This window comes from Myotis daubentonii, chromosome 1 (genome assembly GCF_963259705.1).
Source record: "Myotis daubentonii chromosome 1, mMyoDau2.1, whole genome shotgun sequence".
In the NCBI taxonomy this organism is placed as follows: domain Eukaryota; kingdom Metazoa; phylum Chordata; class Mammalia; order Chiroptera; family Vespertilionidae; genus Myotis; species Myotis daubentonii.
Window position 1 is genome coordinate 51,482,190 of NC_081840.1, and position 17,258 is coordinate 51,499,447.

At 39.1% G+C, this 17,258-nt stretch overlaps 1 protein-coding gene across 1 annotated transcript in view; it reads left to right on the forward strand.

Annotated features, from left to right (window-relative positions):
* The window catches only part of ADAM10 (ADAM metallopeptidase domain 10), a 168,489-nt gene that overhangs the window by 47,550 nt on the left and 103,681 nt on the right, over nucleotides 1-17,258 (forward strand). The window lies entirely within an intron of this gene.

Below are 17,258 nucleotides of genomic sequence, written 5' to 3' on the forward strand. Positions count from 1 at the left end.
TTATTTAGAAATTTGGCCTACACTGGAATTTGGTATATACATTAAAAAAATGTTTTCCTATAAAATGTATTCCCCTTTTTATATTGTTAAGGAAACAGTCATTTTAATACTTTTAAATTTATGAATTAGATCCTCTATTGTTTTATTAGAAGATACGTCTTTAAAGAAGATTTTATGGTAAAATTATGCCAGAATGATTTTTTTTTATATACAAAATGTTTTTTCTCAGGAGATGGGATAAAATCTTCGTGCCATTTAAAAAAAGAAAAGATTTTATGTTCATAGTTTTCCACTACTTTTTATGTGTTTTATGGTCAATGTATCTGTTTCTGGTACTAATAGTGAAGGTACCTGGTTGTATGCCATTGAATAAGTCATTTAATATCTCACAAACTCAATTTCATCAGCTCTAAAATGACAACTTGTAGATAGATTGCTTACATATTGCTCAGTTCTCAGACAGAATTGTTAAGGGATAAAGAACAGGGAGCCAAGGGGGAGAGGTAAAAATCAGTTATTAGTGTTTGTTGTGTTCCAGGTGCATAGATACCTTATATGCATTTTCTTATTTAATCCTCTCAACACCCAAACATGGTAAATGTCTTTTTATATCAGAGGAAACTAAGGCTCAAAGAAGTTAACTTCTTTAAAATTACACAGCACAGATTTGGCCCAGACCTGGCTGACTTAAACCCCATTTTTTTTTCTTTCTGTCTGTTAAGGGTACTTAGATACAAAATTTTTGAGTATTCCTGTCAGACTCTCTTACTTGCCTGCTGTAATTAGTAAATTTACTCCTTTTGTACTTTTTTTTTACTGGTGTAATCTTGATTTATTACCTCTTAATAGGTTTCCCCACTTCCACTCCATTTGTCATTTAAACTACATGCTATGAGATGACTCTTCCTTAAATGCTTCCTTTTTCATGCCAGCTTATTGCTCTGAAGTCTTCAATTTATAATTATTAGCCAGATTTTTTAACTTGGCTTTCAGTATTCTTTGTAAATTAAATCTAGTCTAATATTCTAAACTTACTCCACTTCCCAACATTGTCTGTTTCACCCAGAACGATCTTCTGATTGCTTTTTAAGCCGGGTACAGTTTATTCTGTGTCATTTATCTTAAATAATTTTCACCATGTTTTAATGCGCAGTTCAAGTTCTACTTTTTTGAAGCTTTATCTACACTTTCCTTGGAACTTTTAAATACTTCTCTGTATTACTCACATTATATTCGTTCTCTCTTTCTTTTCATGCATGTATTTCTTGTTTATTTTTCTATGACAATGTTTTTATTCCTCACAGGCAAAGAACCTGGCTAATACTTAATGTGTCATTGTTTACACTTATAGTACAGATGCTTAAGAAGTATTTTAATGGATGGAAAGGCAGATAATAAGAAATGCTATGAAACAAAGTATTTTGTACATGGAAATAAATGTATTACTTAAATTAACTTATTTTCCATATTGCAATGTAATTATCATTGTAGAGAAAAGTATTTAAGTTATAAAATCTCCTACTTTGATTTGAAGGAGGGAAAAAGATTCAATTCAGGGTCTGTTTGTTTTCTAGGTAAAAATTTTAGTGGCATCATTTCATTTAAGTTTTTATGACCCTTAACTTCAGATATTTTAAAATTACTCATCCTTTTTAAGCACCGTGAAATAATATGCAAGCATTAAGCCTCCCTAAGTTTTTAGCCACCACCTCAAAATAAATTTAATACTCTATTCCACGTATAGTGGGGATGCCAAAAGGAAAAGTGGAGATTCTAGCTGCTTTTGTTTTGCACACTTCATTCCTGCTACATGACTAGGTCTTTATTAGATCTATCACACAACTCATATTGAGTATGTGGAGAAACCAATTCCCTACCTCCTTTTGTATTTTTACCTGTGAGTGTGTGTGTGTGTGTGTGTGTGTGTGTGTGTGTGTGTGAGAGAGAGAGAGAGAGAGAGAGAGAGAGAGAGAGAGAGAGAGAGAGAGAGAGAAATGTTAGAGAGAGACATCGGTTGTTTTCCTCCCTCATGTGTCCCAACTAGCATCGGGGGATGAACTGGCAACTCAGGTACATGCCCTTGACTGGGAATCAAACCCATAATCCTTTGGTGCATGGGCTAAAGCTCTAACCTCTGAGAAAACTGATTTTCAATTTCTCAGCAAAGCTAAGATGTGTTTTTATCATAGTATTTTTTTTTTTTATCAAGAATGTGGTGAATAATCTGTAAAAGGCATAAAAATTTCCTTTGATGGTTCCTGACTGGAGTTGGGTTAGTCTGGAAGTGCCTTGGGCTTTATTTATTTATTTATATTACTATTATTGCTATTAATATTTTTAAAAATATATCTTATTGACTTTTTTACAGAGAGGAAGGGAGAGGGATAGAGAGTTAGAAACTGAACAGCTGCCTCCTGCACACCCCCTACTGGGGATGTGCCCGCAACCAAGGTACATGCCCTTGACTGGAATCGAACCTGGGATCTTTCAGTCCACAGGCTGACGCTCTATCCACTGAGCCAAACTGGTTAGGACACCATTAAATTTTTTAAAAAAATAGGTTTTTATTGATTTTTGAGAGAGAGGAATCTAACCTCTTGGTGTATGGATTGATGCTCAACCACTGAGCAATATTGGCTGAGCTATATTATTATTTTTTAATCTTCACCTGAGCACACGTTTCTATTGTTTTTTTTTTTTTTATTGCTTAAAGTATTACAAAGGGTATTACATATGTGTCCTTTTTTTTCCCCCGCCCTTGACAGTCCCCTAGCCTCCCCTATCTCCCAGTGTCTTATGTCCATTGGTTATGCTTATATGCATGCATACAAGTCCTTAGGTTGATCTCTTACCCCCCTCCCTCCTGCCCCCCAACCCTCCCCGGCCTTCCCGCTGCAGTTTGACAATCTGTTTGAGGCAGCTCTGCCTCTGTATCTATTATTGTTCAAAAGTTTATAATGGTCTCTATTATCCGTGAATGAGTGAGATCATGTGATATTTTTCCTTCATTGACTGGCTTATTTCACTTAGCATAATGCTCTCCAGTTCCATCCATGCTGTTGCAAATGGTAAGAGTTCCTTCTTTTTTACAGCAGCATAGTATTCCATCGTGTAGATGTACCACAGTTTTCTAATCCATTCATCTACTGATGGGCACTTAGGCTGTTTCCAGATCTTAGCTATGGTGAATTGTGCTGCTATGAACATAGGGGTGCATATATTCTTTCTGATTGGTGTTTCTGGTTTCTTGGGATATATTCCTAGAAGTGGGATCACAGGGTCAAATGGGAGTTCCATTTTCAGTTTTTTGAGGAAACTCCATACTGTCTTCCATAGTGGCTGCACCAGTCTGCATTCCCACCAGCAGTGCACGAGTGTTCCTTTTTCTCCACATCCTCTCCAGCACTTGTCGTTTGTTGATTTGTTGATGATAGCCAGTCTGACAGGTGTGAGATGGTACCTCATTGTTGTTTTGATTTGCATCTCTCGGATGATTAGTGACTTTGAGCATGTTTTCATATGTCTCTTGGCTTTCTGAATGTCCTCTTTTGAAAGGTGTCTATCTAGGTCCTTTGCCCATTTTTTGATTGGATTGTTTTCTATTGTTTTTAGAGAGAGATGAAGAGAGAGGGGGAGAGAGAGAGAGAGAGCGCGTAACATCCATGTCAGAGAGAAACACTGATCAGTTGCCTCCCACACTTGTCCCTGCGGAGATCAAATTCGAAACCTGGGTATATGTCCGAACTAGGAATTGAACCTGCAACCCTTCTGTGCATGGGATGATGCTCTAACCAAGTTATAGTGGCCAGGGTTATTTTTGTCATATAATGAATGAGGTAGCAGAAACCTAGGGCACTTTTAACTCTGTAGACAGACCAGCACACTTTGAGAAGCAGAGGTAGGTTAGGGAGCACAAATGGATGCCAGCTCATAAAGAAGAGCAATAGAATACATTTAAATTCTATAAAAATACTATTGTTAAGGATGTGGAAAGACGAAATTTTGAAAAATATTGACTTGGTACTTAAATCTTTCCCAACAAAATTTGAGAAAGTTTGAGCAAAATTTCCTAAAGGAAATGCTATTTATTTAGTACTAGTCTATGTCTGGTACAGTGCCTGTTAGCATATACTATTAGTTTAAGTATATTTCACACTGCTCTTTGTCTCAGCTGTGGATTTTCTAGGTTGTGATATTTTTTAAAATTCTTAAAAAAATTAAATACTACGTTTTTACTGATTTCAGAGAGAGAAAAGGAGAGGGAGAGAGAGAGAGAAACATCCATGAGAGAGAAATATAAATTGGCTGCCTGCCTCCTGCATGTCCCCTATTAGGGATTATGCTCGAAACCCCTGGCATGTGCCGTGACTGGAAATCTAACTGTGGACCCCTCGGTACATGGGAGGACGTTTAACCAACTGAGCACACTGGCCAGGCATGATATTTTTTATTCTTGCTTGATTCCTCTTCACACAGAAATTTAGAGCCTATAAATATGTTTTTAAAAATTCTGAAAGGACACTGGCTAATTATATTACTTACTGAATCATAAGAAAAAACAAGAGCTGAGTTGTATTCATCTTAATTTTGTATTTAAGAAGCTAATTAAGAGCTGATTATTGCTGAGTTTAGCTTCTTAGATATGATTTCAACAAAAAACCTTTTTATTTTACAGGTTTGTAAGCATTAACTAGGCTTTATGTGGAGGATATTGAATGAGTTTTAAGAAAAACTTAAATGGAGCTTCCTTTTTCCTATTTTTAAAAGGGAAGGGAAGAGTATAAAAGTGTTTTTCTGACTTTTTAATTCTTTGGGTATATTGTTTACTCTAAATGTTAGTCTCAAGCAGTCTGCGTCTGATAGAATATTTAATGTCAGAGTTTCTAGAGTTAGTAACTTAGACAGTAAATGGATTCCTTTTGTTTGGGGTTCTTTGTGCTTCCTGGACTTGTAAGTCTATTTCTTTCACCAGGTAGGGGAAGTTTTCTGTCATTATTTCTTCAAATAGGTTTTCAATATCTTGCTCTCTCTCTTCTTCTGGCACCCCTATAATTCGGATCTTGGTTTGCTTGAAGTTGTCCCAGGGGCTCCTTACACTATCTTCATATTTTTGGAATCTTTTCTCTTCTTGCTTTTCCAGTTGGGTGTTTTTTGCTTCTTCGTATTTCAAATCTTTGACTTGATTCTTGCAATCCTCTAGTCTGCTGTTGGATCTCTGTATAATATTCTTTATTTCAGCCAGTGTATGCTTAATTTCTAGTTGGTCCTTTTTCATAACCTCGAGGGTCTCACTAGATTTCTTGAGGGTCTCACTAGACTTATTGAGGGTCTTACTAAATTTAGTAAGTTCTAGAAAATTCTTGAAAAACCTTATAAGTTTGGTTTTGAACTCTATATCTAGTAGTTTGCTTTCCTCCATTTCTGTCATTTGTGACCTGTTTCTTTGTCTCTGCATTTTTCATGCTTCCCTGTGTTGATAGAGTGGCTTTCTGTGCTAGGTATTCTATAGGGCCCAGTGGCTCAGCCTCCCCAATTACCTGGGGTGGACACTCTTGGTGCACCCCTTTGTGGGCTGTGTGCACCGTCTTGTTGTAGTTAAGCCTTGATTGTTGTTGGTATCACTGGGAGGAGTTGACCTCCAGGCCAATTGGCTGTGAGAATGAGCTGTGTCTATGGTGGGAGAACTTCTCTGCTGGAGACACCCTTCTGGGGCAAGACTTGCTTCAGTGGGGCTTTGGTGCTCACTGAGTCTGCCCCCTGAGTGTGTCCCTTATGGACCTGAGGAGTTGTAATCTGGATGGTCCCACTCTGACCACTGGGTACACTGGCTCTTGGATCTAAGGCGGTGCTAATTTAGCCTCTGCCTAAGGTTACCCAGCAGGAGCTAAGAAGAGAACTGCAGATTCCCCTTCCTTTTTTGGAGTTTGGCGGTGCCCAGATGAGGCCCAGCTGTGAAGCAATGCAAGGTGCTGTGGGGCCTTGGGCCTTCTTTTGGATGTTCTGGGTCTCTCTGACCCAGCTGTAGTTTGTTAGGTAATTTTAGATCTCAAAGGGCCAGGTCATTCATATACAAAAGCCTCTGCTAGCAGCTTGGGTGGGGCGGAGTCTCAGGGAATCAACAGGGCGGAGCAAACAGCTATGGCTGATCCTCAGTCTTGCTCTAAGAGGCCCCGGGTCTCAGTGCCCTGCGGTAATTGCTGCAACCACCTCTGAGAGAAAGTCGCCCTCGAGTTCTGCCCGCTGCCAGACTGTCCAGTTTCTCCCTGTATGAGTCTGGGTCCCCAGAGATTCGCCCGGATTTGGAGTTCAGAGCGGGAGCATGTGTCTCCCTCCCGATTGAAAAAGACACCCGCGTCCTCAGTTGCCAGCCCTTTCTGCGTGTGCCTCCTTACCTCTGCACTTTACTTCCACACCTCCTCTGAGTCTCAGTGTGCTTTTCTATTTCCTTCTAGTTGTAGAATTTCCACTCAGCCAGCCTTCCTGTGGTTCTGGATGATGTTGGTTTTGTCTTTTAGTTGTATTTTTGAAGTGGTTGTGCGAGGCAGCAAACTCTGGTGTTTACCTATGCCGCCGTCTTGGTTTCTCCTCTAGTCCCGAAAGACAGGTATTTGATTAGGAATCCATCTCTACCTCTTCTGTGGTGATTGACTATAAGGACCCAGTTATTTTTGAGTATAGCTTGGCTAATTTTTCTCTAAATGTACGAAGTACAAACACATTTGCTCATACTAAAGCTGTTTTGGCCATATACTTGACTCCCAAAATGTGTATTTTTTTAAACTGACCTTCTTTATGAAAAAAAAATTTTTTTTCAATTACCGTTTACATTCATAACTATTTTTAGTTCCAAAATGTCTTTATTTTTCTTTTTGACAAATAGTTTACTGTTACCTGTCAAACTTTGTTTTTCATCATAGTGTTCATTACTGTGAGACCATCTACCTTTTTTCTTCCCTTCTATTGATATACATTAAATATCTGAATAAAGTCTCATTCTACTGTTAAATCCTGTCATTGTTTCAGTGTTTTATATACAGTAGTTTTGCTTGCCAATTGTTTAGTTACATAGTTAAGTTCAGAAAGTATTTACAGAAAGCTTTTTTTCTCTCTCTAATAGATAAATGTACTTATTATGTAATCATGGATAATGCATGTAATCATGTTCTGTTATCACATCATTATGGCAGATTTTTTCCCCTTGGCTCTTTTGTATAGGAGAAAGCCTCACATTGATGATCTACTTGTCTTCTTACACAGAATAAAGTTACTCATTTTAGCTTAAGTTTTACTTTTATTTTCCTTGTGTACTCTTGAGGATTTTTGTTTTTGTATTTTTGCTTATTTGAGTTAATTTATCTACCTCAAGTCCATTTAGGTAAACCTGGAACTAATGTTTTTCAGACTGTTGAGCACTATAATTTCTGTGGAGGATATTTCAGGTGCTGCTCATTGGAGTATACCTGGGCTGATTCTGCCCTTTCCCCTTCTGCCAACCTGTTATTCTCCCCCCAGTTTAACATTGGCTTCTTTAAGATTATTTAAAAGACTTTTTTGTTTCAAAAAGTGTACTAATGGAAGTAAACTAGGTATTTGACTCAGCTATATTTGACACTAATATTGGCAACTTGTCTTAAAATAATTTGGATGTGAGTTTCTCTCAAGCAGCTTTATTAAGAGGAGGTGAAGGAAATGGGCATCTAGAGATGTCAGGAATACCCTATTAAGTTCAGTTTTTTTCTAGGAATCACTATTTCACCTGCCATAGACCTGTTCCATTTAGGCAGGATAGGATAGACTTCTGTTCATGAAGACAGTCTTGGTGTCTGGGACTGCTGGATTACACTCACATACTTTGAAGCATGGTTTTTGCTCTTAGGTTTCTTCCCTTTGTTACCAAGCTACTTCCATCAGTTGAGGGCCTTGGTCTTAATATGACTTCAGTTTGAGGTATGCACCCTTAAGCCATTGCTCTGTTTTCTTCTGAGAATCACAGCCATACCATCTTTAGCCAAAATAACAATCATATAAGGGAAAGGCAACTTTTTTCTCTCTATTCTTACTGTTCTAGTGTATAGAAAGGTGCCTTTTTACATAAAGATGTAGAAAATACATGACCTTTCAGAAACTTATAGAATCTCATCCTAGCATAATTTATTTTCTTCTGCACCAAAAATGGTTCTGGTACCTCTATTATTTGTTTTCCTGAGATGTAGAGTGCTTTTCTAAAGCTTAAGAAAGGAAAGCAGCTATTTTCACCACCTGGTACAACTGCATCTTCATATCACTGAGGCTGGAAAATTGGAATCTGGTGTATTTTTTCAAATTGCTGTCATTTGTTAACTGATTGTGTCCTCCTATAATCACTCTATTCTTTATAACTTTACTACAGTTCTGCTGAGGGAAAAAAAGGAATTATAATAGAACTACTATAATCAAGATAAGAGATGAATATTATTGATCCTTAGAATCAATATAATGGTTAAAGCTATAGGTAGAAAAACATTTCCAGTGCAAATAGTGTTCTTTATATAGGAAATCTAAGCTTAATGACAGTATAGTATATTATAATAATAAAAAGAATGAAATCTGCTGAATTAAACAGTGAAATGGAACAGAGTTTAGCCTTAATCCTAAAAGTGGATCAGGCATTAATAACCAAAGAGAATTTCTTTCCTTTTTTTTGTTAATCCTCACCCGAGGATATTTTTTTCCATTGATTTTTAGAGATAGTGGAAAGGATGGATGGAGGGAGAAAGAAAGGAAGGGAGAGAAAGAAAGAGTGAGAGAGAGATCAATGTGACAGAGACATATTGATTGGTTGCTTCCACACCCACCTCAAGTGGGGCCAGAGATCACACCTGCAACCCAGGTATATGTCTTTGACCAGGAATCAAATCTGAGACCCTTTGGTGAGTGGGGCTGATGCTCTAACCACTGGGAACACCAGCCAGGGTTCAAATAGAATTTCTTATGGTGGTATTGCAAAGAACAATTTTCAGTGAAAGTCACATAAGGTTAAATTTTTGTTTCTTTTTTTTCTTTATTGATTAAGGTATTACATATGTGTCCTTATCTCCCCATTACTCCCCCACCCCCTCCCACTCATGCCCTCACCCCCCTGGTGTCTATGTCCATTGGTTAGGCTTATATGCATGCATACAAGTCTTTTGGTTGATCTCTTCCCCTTACCCCCAGCACATTTTTGTTTCTGAATCTTACTTGCATTTGTGTAGATTTTAAAAGGTAATTTGTGGGTAGAGACTGATAATATTACATTGAAGCTACTACAACACTCAGCATTTGTGGCATGGTAGAAAGAATAATATGCAGCATTAATCCAGTACTGCGGTTCTATTCCTAATTTTAGTCTTGTGACCTTGAGTCATACCCTTTGATAAAATTATGCATCATGCCTTTTTCACAATGTTACTGTGAGGATGAAATGTAATAATATATGTAAAAATGCTATAACATAAAAATTCATAAACCTATATAAATTTATATATAATTTCATCATCCTATATAATAAAAGGCTAATATGCTAATTGTCGAAACGGCGGAACAACTGGTCGCTATAATGCGCACCGACCACCAGGGGGCAGATTTTCAATGCAGGAGGAGTGCCGCTCAGCCAGAAGCCAGGCTTACGGCTGGTTAGCACAGCGGCAGTGGCAGGAGCTTCGCCTGCCTCCGTAGCAGTGCTAAGGATGTCCGGCTGGGCCTAAGCCATCAGTCAGATATCCCCCGAGGGCTCCCAGACTGTGAGAGGGCATTCCTCCCCCTCCCCCCCGCAGTGCATGAATCTTGTGCATCGGGCCTCTAGTTCTCAGTATAATACCACTATCTTAACCACATCTCTTTGAATTTTTACCACTAAGAAAGGTATCGCTAGCAACATGATTTTTTTAAATTAAATCTTTATTGTTCAGATTATTACATTTGTTCCTATTTTTTCCCCCCATAACTCCCCTCCTCCCAGTTCCCACCCCACCCTCTGCCCTCACTCCCCACCCACTGTCCTCATCCATAGGTGCACGATTTTTGTCCAGTCTCTTCCCGCATCTCCCACACCCCTTTTCCCACCAAGAATAGTCAGTCCATTCCCTTTCTATGTCCCTGATTCTATTATGATCACCAGATTATTTGTTCACTTGATTCTTAGATTCACTTGTTGATAGATGCATGTTTGTTGTTTATAATTTGTATGTTTACCTTTTTCTTCTTCTTCCTCTTCTTAAAGGATACCTTTCAGCATTTCATATAATACTGGTTTGGTGGTGATGAACTCCTTTAGCTTTTCCTTATCTGTGAAGCTCTTTATCTTACCTTCCGTTCTGAATGATAGCTTTGCTGGATAAAGTAATCTTGGTTGTAGGTTCTTGGTATTCATCACTTTGAATATTTCTTGCCATTCCCTTCTGGCCTGCAAAGTTTCTGTTGAGAAATCAGCTGACAGTCGTATGGGTATTCCCTTGTAGGTAACTGAGTTTCTTTCTCTTGGTGCTTTTAGGATTTTCTCTTTGTCTTTTGCTCTTGGCATTTTAATTATGATGTGTCTTGGTGTGGTCCTCTTTGGATTCCTTTTGTTTGGGGTTCTCTTTGCTTCCTGGACCTGTAAGTCTATTTCTTTCACCAGGTGGGGGAAGTTTTCTGTCATTATTTCTTCAAATAGGTTTTCAATATCTTGGTCTCTCTCATCTTCTGGCACCCCTATAATTCTGATGTTGGTACGCTTGAAGCTGTCCCAGAGGCTCCTTACACTATCTTCGTATTTTCGGATTCTTTTTTCATTTTGCTTTTCCAGTTGGGTGTTTTTTGCTTCTTCGCATTTCAAATCTTTGACTTGATTCTTGCCCTCCTCTGGTCTGCTGTTGGGAGTCTGTATAGTATTCTTTATTTCAGTCAGTGTATGCTTAATTTCTAGTTGGTTCTTTATCATAACATTGAGGGTCTCATTAGATTTCTTGTAGATCTCATTAAGTTTATCGGCAGCTTCTATACAGTTCTTGAGAGACCTTAAAAGTGTGGTTCTGAACTCTATATCTTCCATTGACAATTTTGTCCTGTTTCTTTGTCTCCGCATTTTTTTTTTATGCTTTCTCAGTGCACCCCCTAGTGGTATTTGTGCGCAGTCTTGTTGTAGTTAAGCCTTGATTGTTGTAGTTAATACTGGGGGGATTTGACCTCCAGGCCAACTGGCTGTGAGAGTCAGCTGTGTCTGCAGTGGGAAAACTTCTGTCCTCTGGGGAGGTGCTAATCTAGCCTTTGCCTGAGGCTATCTGGCAAATGGCTCTGTGCAGGGCTTGGGGCGGGGCGGGTCGCATGGGATCAAACAGGGCGGGCTGAGCGAGCAGTTATGGCTGCTCGCAGTTCCGACCCTAGGGGCTCTGCCTCACAGAGTCCCAGCAACCGCTGCAAACCTCGGAGAGAAAGCTGCCTTCGAGTTCCGACTGAAGCCAGACAGTCCTGCTTCTCCCATTTGAGTCTGGGTCCCTAGAGACTCGCCCGGATCTGGAGCTCAGAGTCTGAAACTCCCTCCCGATTGAAAACAACAACCGCGCCCTCCGCCGCCAGCCCGCTCCGCGTGCGCACTCCGCACCTGAGTATTTCACTTCAGCACTGCGCCTCCTCTGAGTCTGGGTATGATATTCTCTTTCCTCCTAGTTGTAGAATTTCCACTCAGCCAGACTTCCTGTGGTTCTGGATGATGTCTGTTCCGTCTTTTAGGTGTACCCTTGAATTGGTTGTTCGAGGCAGCAATCTCCGGTGTTAACCTATGCCGCCATCTTGGTTCTCCTCGCTAGCAACATAATTTTATTTCATACTCCATCGTTTTGGAATACAGTGATTTAAAAAATGTGTTTATTTCTATTGTGGTAAAAATAACTTGTAACTTACTATTTTAGCCCTTTTTAAGTATACAATTTATTGACATTAAGTACATTCTCAGTGTTGTATAACTATCTCCACTATTCATTTCTAGAGTTTTTTCATGATCCCAAACAGAAACTATATATACCCATTAAATAGGAACTCTCCATCCTGCCCTTCTACCAGTCCCTGATAACCTCTTTTCTACTTTCCATCTTTATGAATTTGCCTAGCCTAAGTACCTCATATAAGTGGAATCATACAATATTTGTCCTTTTATGTTAGACTTACTTAGTAATATTTTAAAGCTTCATTCATGTTGTAGCATGAATCATAATTTTGTTCCTTTTTAAGCTGAATAATCCATTGTATGTGTTCACCACATACTAGTATATAGGTTTTTATCCATCTGTTGATGGCCATGTGGGTTGTTTCCATCTTTTGGCTATTATGAATAATATTGCTATAAATATTGGTGTACAGATATCGCCTTGGGTCCCTGATTTCAGTTTCTTTGGGTATATACCTAGAATAAGAATTGCTGGATCATATGGTAATTCTGTGTTTAACTTTCTGAGGAACCACCAAACTGTTTTCTCAGAATACAATGTGTTTTTTTTAAAATCTTTATTGTTGAAAGTATTACATATGTCCCTTTTGTCCCCCCATTGGCCCCTTATAACATCCCCCTGCCCCCTGCCCCAGGCCTTCACCACCCTATTGTTTGTGTCCATGAGTTATGCATATATGCATACAAGTTCTTTGATTGATCTCTTTCCATCCACCCAATCTCCCCTGTCTTCACTCTGAGGTTTGACAGTCTGTTGGATGCTTCTATGTCTCTGGATCTATTTTGTTCATCAGTTTATTTTTGTTCATTAGATTCCACATATGAGTGAGATCATGTGATACTTATCTTTTTTTCTGACTGGTTTATTTTGCTTACATAATACTCTCTAGGTCCATCCATGTTGTTGCAAATGGTAAGAGTTCTTTCTTTTTTACAGTTGTGTAGTATTCCATGGTGTAATTGTACCACAGTTCTTTAATCCACTTGTCTACTGATGGGCACTTGGGCTGTTTCCAGATCTTAGCTATTGTAAATTGTGCTGCTATGAACATAGGGGTGCATACATTCTTTCTTTTTTTTTTTTTTTTTTAAATATATTTTATTGATTTTTTTACAGAGAGGAAGGGAGAGAGAGAGATAGTTAGAAACATCGATGAGAGAGAAACATCGATCAGCTGCCTCCTGCACATCGATCACCCGTACTGCGGATGTGCCCGCAACCAAGGCACATGCCCTTGACCGGAATCGAACCTGGGACCTCTCAGTCCACAGGCCTACGCTCTATCCACTGAGCCAAACCGGTTTCGGCGCATACATTCTTTCTGATTGGTACTTTTGTTTTCTTAGGATATACTCCTAGAAGTGGGATCACTGGGTCAAATGGCAGTTCCATATTTAAATTTTTTGAGGAAACTCCATACTGTTTTCCATAATGGTTGCACCAGTCTTCATTCCTACCAGCAATGTATTAGGGTTCCTTTTTCTCCACATCCTCATCTGCACTTGTCATTTGTTGATTTGTTGATGGTAGCCATTCTGACAGGTGTGAGGTGATACCTCATTGTCGTTTTAATTTGCATCTCTCTGATGATCAGTGACTTTGAGCATTTTTTTCATGTCTCTTGGCCATATGTATGTCCTCTTTGGAGAACTGTCTGTTTAGGTCCTTTGCCCATTTTTTAATTGGATTGTCTTCCTTTTGTTAAGTTGTATGAGTTTCCTATATATTTTTGAGATTAACCCTTTATCGCATGTATCATTGGTAAATGTGTTTGCCTATGCAGTGGGCTCTGTTGTTATTTTGTTGATAGTTTCTTTTGTTGTGCAGAAGCTTTTCATTTCGATTTAGTCCCATTTGGTTATTTTCTCCTTGGTTTCCATTGTTTTCTCCTTAGGAGATGTATCAGTAAACATATTGTTATGAGAGATGTCTGAGATTTTGCTGCCTGTGGTTTCTTCTAAGATTTTTATGGTTTCACATCTTACATGTAAGTCTTTTATCCATTTTGAGTTTATTCTTTTTTTTTTAAATATATTTTATTGATTTTTTTACAGAGAGATAGAGAGTTAGAAACATCGATCAGCTGCCTCCCGCACATCCCCCACTGGGGAAGTGCCTGCAGCCCAGGTACATGCCCCTGACCGGAATCGGACCCGGGACCCTTCAGTCCGCAGGCCGACGCTCCATCCGCTGAGCCAAACCGGCTTTGGCTTGAGTTTATTCTTGTGTATGGTGTAAGTTGGTGGTCTAGTTTCATTTTTTGCATCTATCTGTCCAATTTTCCCATCACCATTTGTTGAGGAGACTATCTTTACACTATTCATTGTATGCTCTTGCCTCCTTTGTCCAACATCAATTGAGTGTAATGGTTTGGCTCAATTTCTGGGTTCCCTGTTTTGTTCCATTGATCTATATGCCTGTTCTTTTGCCAGTACTAGGCTTTTTGAGTACAGTGGCTTTGTAGTATTACTTGATATCTGGTATTGTAATTCCTCCAACTCTCTTCTTCTTTCTCAAGATTGCTGCGGCTTTTTGGGGTCTTTTTTGGTTCCATATAAATTTCTGGAGTGTTTATTCTAGGGACTGGTTTTTATAAGGCAGTGTTCACTGCAGTTTTTATAATCTTTGGGCCAAAAGTTTAAACAATTAAAGAATCAGGTTATGTTTTCAGACTTTTTATTTAAGGCTTTTTGAGAAAGAGGGAAGGCAGAATGTTGTTAGCTAGTTATTATTATTTTATAATATTTTAGGCAATAGGAATATTGAAAAAATAATAAGTAGATATTAAAATGGTATGAAGATATGAACTATCAAATGGATAGTATTAGAATCAAAATTATGGAATTAGAATCTAGTGGCTTAGTTAATAGAATTCATAGATTATTAACATAGCTTTTCTTATCTATTTCATAGATTGTGACAGACTTAATTCAATCTGGCTTTTTTCTACCATTTACCCACTTTCTAGGCTCAGTCCTGTTTCATTCACTCATTTGTTGATACATGTTTTAGATGCAAATTTATTTTGATACTAGAGGCCCGGTGCACGAAATTGTGCATGGGGGTGGGGAGGTCCCTCAGCCTGGTCTGCATCCTCTCCAATTTGGGACCCCTCAGGGGATGTCTGACTGCCTCTCAAAATCCGGGACCGCTGGCTCCTAACCACTCGCCTGCTTGCTTGCTTGCCTGCCTGCCTGATCACCCTTAACCCCTCTGCCTGCCTGCTTGATCGCCCTCAACCACCTCTGCCTGCCTGATTGCCCCTAACTGCTCCCCTACTGGCCTGGTTGCCCCTAACTGTTCCCCTGCTGGCCTGATTGCCCCTAACCACCTCTGCCTCACCCTGTACCCAGGACCTAGGATTCCCTCCCTCTGGCTGGCCGCAGGCACCCAGGACCCAGGCTGGCTTCGCCTGGGCTGGCCACAGCTGCAGGTGCCCGGGACCACGGGGCGGGTGGCTTGTTCCTCTCCTGAGCCGCAGCCCCAGCCGCTGCTACCTGGGACTGCGGGGTGTGTGGCTTATCCCTCTCCCAGGCCGCAGCCTGGCTGGTCCCCATTCCTTTCTTGAAAGCTCATTTGTGCCTGGCTGGTCCACATTCCTCTTTCACGAGCTCATTTGTGCATGGCTGGTCCCTATTTCTCTCTCGTGAGCTCATTTGTGCCTGGCTGGTCCCCATTCCTCTCTCCCCGATGTTGAGTGTCTGAGTAGTTACTGCATGATGGCGTGAGGGCGTGACAACTATTTGCATATTAACTCTTTATTATATAGGATATTTAATAAAAAAAGTTCATTTTGGGGGTATGATGAATTTATCTATTTATCTTATTTGCTACTTCACTCTGTATGGATCATTGAGACCTGATTTTATATATGGTTTTAATCTAATTTAACTCAATACTAAGAGTAATGTTCTGTAAATACGAAACAGTTTTCTTCTCATGAAATCAATATCAGGGTTGGAAGGTGCCTATCTCAAGTGTTCTTAAATTCTCTTTGTTATAACTTTGCTCTGGGTTGCTATCTGCTTAGACACTTTAAGTGATGTAAAACTATTTTGGGAGAGGGTAGGTTGCATAGCACAGATTGTTCTTATATTGCACTTAAATGTCTTTCTGAAACTTTTACCCATCCTCCTTTTTTGCCATATAGAATATTAATACTCTTGCTTGCAATGATTTTAGGATACCACAATTTTTTGGGATATCAATCCTGAATGATAAATATATTAAGCCCTTGGACAGTTAGTCTGTTTAACAAAAATGCTCTTTTAGTGGTAGTATTTATTTAGTAAGTTAAAAGTATATAAAATGTTAAATTAATGATTTTAAAAATACTGTGAACCTTTGAAAAATAATGTATTTATACTCACATATATGATCAAGAATTTTCTATAGTTGGCAGAAGCAATTTTATGAAAAGATAGAATGTACCACAAGAATTCAGGCAGGATTCCTATTTGTTCAGGATAAACTATTTTTAAATTTGTGAAGTTTCCATTTAGATCTGTTGGACTTTGTTGATTACTTGCTCAAATAGATTGTAACGTTAAGGCTCTGAGGATGCCTTTCTTAGAGTCTTTGTCACAGCTCCTGGGAAGCCCTAGCAATATTTTTTTGTTTGTTTTGTTTTGTTATTGAACATCTCATGTTTATTCTTTTCCAACCTTCAAAAAAACTAGAAAATCACTAACATTCTGGATCCTTGAATATCTTCCTGGCATCTTAAAATGCATCTTGTGTTCTTGCTGTTCTTATTGCTACAGAAAGATTTTAATACTTGTGTTGTAGGGTTAGGTACCTGTAGTTTCAAGGTGTCAGGAGGAAGGTAATCCACATGCATGGTAGAAAACTCTATAACTTTGTCCAGAAGGGATCCCACACCACCCAGGTGACTGTGAGGATTGTCCCGCTGAGGACCCAGCAAGGGCCTGGAGATCCTTCCCTCAGCAGCAGGTCTGCTATATGTAATGTCCACGTGGGTCCTAGTTATCTAAAAGCCAATATTCTTTAACTATCTCACAGCACCCAGATATCCTCAGAAACAAAAATGTCCCCTGCTAATAAAGTAGATTGAACTCCTTAGGGAAGATGTCCAAACTGCCAACTATGGAAGCTAAATCTCATGCTCCCTCAATTCTATTTCCAACCCAATCCAACCCGAATAGGTAAATCCTAACATTTCACCACAAACACATTTATGTTAGTAAATGTACTTATTGTAAGTATTCTATTTTCTTCTGCTGGCATATTTACTTGCTATTAGTAGAGCAACATATTGGGTTGTAAATATTTCTCTCTTTTCTGCGTCCAGCCCGG